We start from the raw sequence: 4,125 nt of genomic DNA on the forward strand, positions 1-4,125 counted from the left end.
ATTGCAAAGCTAGTAAACAGTCTCAAGATACTAACCCCCAAAGCTCTCCCTTAGTCAGCTATATGTTGATTTCCTAGGTGAGTTTGTAGGGGTTGATATAGTTTTTCTTTCAGTTAGTTCTATCAACATTACCATGACAAGTTCTTCTGTTAAAAAATGCATGGGGAAGCACATACAAATATTTTAAGAGAAAATGCAAAACCTAGTCTTTGAGGTTTACTTCAGTTCAAACTAGAATCAAATCAATAAAACACTTGAAAGTGTTTTGCACATGTATGGCTGCAAGGAAGATCAATTATTATAGTGAAAAACATTTTCACAACTCAATTCATTCAGAATTGCAGTTGCCATCAAATCGACTGACTCATAGTTGCCTTATGTGTCTCAGAAAAGACCTGTAATGATTTTTTTTCAGAAGTTGATGGGCTCATTAGAACGTGTAGCCTTTCAATTAGTAGTCAAGGACCAAGCAAGTTTATCTTTTGCACCACCCAAGGGCTCCAAAAATACATACCAAAAAACCAGTATCACTGCCCTCGAGCCAATGTTGACTCATGATGGCTCTATAGATACATACTCTGTGCTTATTCTTCTAAAACGGAGACTGGTTATCCGGTTATGCTTCCCACTAAGCTCTCTCCTTTCTTCATACCTTTGGCTTGTGAAATACACACATGTACACCAATGTTCACGGCAGCACCTTTTACAACAGCTGAAAGGTAAAAGCAACGTCCTTCAGCAGATGAGTGGATAAACTCAATGCTATATACACATACAATGAAATATTACTCCGCCATACAGAGATATCCAGTCCTGTGATTCAGGTTCAACATGGATGAACCTTGAAAACATTAAACACAACCCCCCGACCCCCCCCCCCCCCTGGTCATCCAGTCTATACTGACTCACAGTGACCTGAAATGGGGTTTTGGAGGCTGTAAATCTGTACCGGAGCAGATAGTCTCCTCTTTCTGTGAACTCCCCACCTTTCTGTTAGTGGTCCAACACTTATCCAACATCATGCTGAGTGAAATAAGTCAGTCACAAAAGGATAAAGATTGTATTACTTCTCTGATATGAAATACCTAGAATAAACAAATGTATAAAGATCAGAGCTTAAAAGATGCAGGAGCAATGGGGCAAGGGCTAAGTAATGTTCAGGTAGCATTGAGTTTTTGTTCACGGGGATGGAAAATCTGACAATGGACATTGGTAGGGACTGCATAACATGACGAATGTAACTGGTTTTATTGAGTTGCTCACTGGAAAAACTGTGAGTTGGCAAATGCTGTGTATCTATATTTCACCAAAAAAATTTTTAATGTTTAAAAATCAGTTAAGATGTGATTATACAGGGCTTTTGTTTTTAAGTCCATCCTGTTGGAAAGCACATGCACACACAAAATCTCAAAAGGCCCAGAATGTTTTCTCACAGACAGAGCAATGCCTGTGCTCTATACACAAAAGGAATTTTAAAGGTGATTCCTCTTAGCTATCAGCTTAATTTTTCCTTGATAACTTAGCCCACATCAGAAAGTTTATGCTTTTGATTATTTATTCTGAAAGAGCCAGCTGGCCACAGGGCTGTCTCTGATGCCTTTGCCACAATTTGCTTTTGCTTTTCTCTCTTGATAATTACCCTCATGTCTAAACCACTCACTAGTCCATGTAGAGGAATCCCACAGAGATGAAACACACTTGTTTAAATCAAATATTTATGGAGAAGCCCTTAAATGCCACCGAAGTAAATGCAAATTAGATCTTCACATAGTGCACCATCAGTATGCCACTCATTTTCTAAGCAGACTCTCTAGGTCTTGATTGCAATTAACATTAATTTTTGAAAATTAACCCTATTGTGCATAATCACACCCAATGCCTATTCACAAAAATCCAGTTCTTTAATACTGATTCTCTTTTGATTATTTTTGAAAATGTGAATCAGGGTTAGGGCTTAATTTCAATATATATTTTGGAGACCTTCCTTAGAAACGATATTTAATTATTGTTTTACATCACAACTTCTAATCAGTGATTTCACTATAATTAAACACAAGGGGACATTATCCCACATTCTACTCTTTTTATAAAATACTACTTGGGCCATATTTTCTCAATCTGTTCCCCCCCAACCCCCAACCCAAGATGGATGGACATCACAGAGTCTCATGACATTTTTAAAGCATCTGGGATAAAATTGTCAAAATAGAGAGTGAAATATGAGCATAGACCAGTTGGTGATGTTAAATAAGACATGCAGAAAAAAAAATTATAAAAGACCTTCATGCCCAGGTCACTTGAACTCAGAGAATACTTGGCTATCTAAGAGGGATTGCACACTTAATATGGACCGCGTTCCCCATTTTGAAAACAAGAAAAACTTCACAGGTTACCTTCCCTGTTCTTCCCAGAGTCTTCACCTACTTAGTAAACGGAGTTGCTTAGGTGAAAAGACCTTGGAGTTATCTTCAACTGTGTCACACTGTCCTCTCATACCCATTCCAACACCAATTCTACAAGCTGAACCTTCAGGCCATGTCCACAATCCAATTACTTCTCACTATCCATCACAGCAAACCTGGCCCAAGCCACTATTCTGTCTGGATTACTGCAATAAGCTCCTAACATATTTCTGTCTTCATCCTAACTCTTCCACAATCTTTTCTACAATCTTCTCTACATCACTAATATATGAAACAAACAAACCAGCAGGCCAAGTGTTCTTTTTCTGCTCATCATCTTCTAATAGGTCCACATCTCCTTCAGAATTTAAACCAAAGTACTTGTAATGGTTTACAAGGCCCTGTACAATATGTCTTTTCCAACTCTGGACCACATTTTCTTTTTTAATTTTACAGTGAATGAGGTGAAGGTTTACAGAGCAGATCATTCGTTTTATTTTTAACAATTTATACACATTTTGTTTCAACTCATCTATTTCAATCCCCTTAATAGGTCATCATTTATGGCATTTCCTGTGTATCCTGTTTCTGTGCCTCTTTCTTTTTTAACCCTATGAACTTTGTCCTTGGGTAAATGCTGCCCTACTGATATTAAATTGTTGATTATTATCATGCAGAGGTGAGTTCTGTTCCAGACCTGAAGGGTATGGGCCATAGTCTTGCAGAGGGCTGGGGGGGGGGGGGTCCCACCAATCGCTATTTGACCAGTAAGCCTCTTTCATGATTGATTTTTGAGTTCTGTTCCAATTTGACCAGTAAGCCTCTTTCATGATTGATTTTGAGTTCCGTTCCACATTTTCTCCCGCTCTCACTAGGACCTAATCTGATGTGATCCTTTTCAGAGCAGTTGGCAGTGGTAGGTGGCAACCACCTAGCTTTTGGTCTCAAGTTGCGGAGACTGATATCTGCATGGTCCATTAGTGCACTGGACTAACTGTCTCCATGCGGCTTTTGGTTTTCAGCACTCTTCTTTCCTCTAGATGGGGGAAGACCAACAGTTGCACCTTAGATGGACACTCCCAAGCTTTTAAGACCCTAGTGGATAATTAGCAAAATAGGATGTGGGACATGGTCTTACGTTATGTCAATGGATCTTGGTGCCCCCTGGGACTATGGTCCTAAGTCCCCAGACACATTGACTTATTCTCTCAAGGTGTTTAGTTACATCTAAAAAGCTTCTGTAACATTGCCTCCTGAACGGTCTACCACACCCATGGATATATTTGCAGCAAAGGCAAATACACATACACAAATATCATCTGTTAATTATAGATATATCCCCCATGAGTATCCTCCCACCCTCTCTCACACACCTGTTCAGCCTTCTATGACAGACCTGTTCAGTGTCTATGATTGATCACTACAATGGCAGGATTATGTATAAAGCAGTATTTACCCCTATTGCCTTTCATGCTTGCAAACCTCCTAGTTTCTTCCCTTAACTCCTTCATTTTCTTCCTAACCCCCCTCTTGTTATATATTGGCCATATTTCTTATCCCTTTCCATCTTTCTCACTCTGCTCTAGATACCCTTAAAGCCTTGGTTCCTTGAATCACATGCCTTGAGGGATAGTCACAAGGCTTAAGATCCACAAGATCTACAAGGTTACAACCTCCATCACCAATATATGACACAAACAAAAATTGGGAGTATGATTTGTTC

This window comes from Echinops telfairi, unplaced genomic scaffold (genome assembly GCF_000313985.2).
Source record: "Echinops telfairi isolate 266 unplaced genomic scaffold, ASM31398v2 ScPeMD7_60;HRSCAF=208, whole genome shotgun sequence".
Lineage (NCBI taxonomy): Eukaryota > Metazoa > Chordata > Mammalia > Afrosoricida > Tenrecidae > Echinops > Echinops telfairi.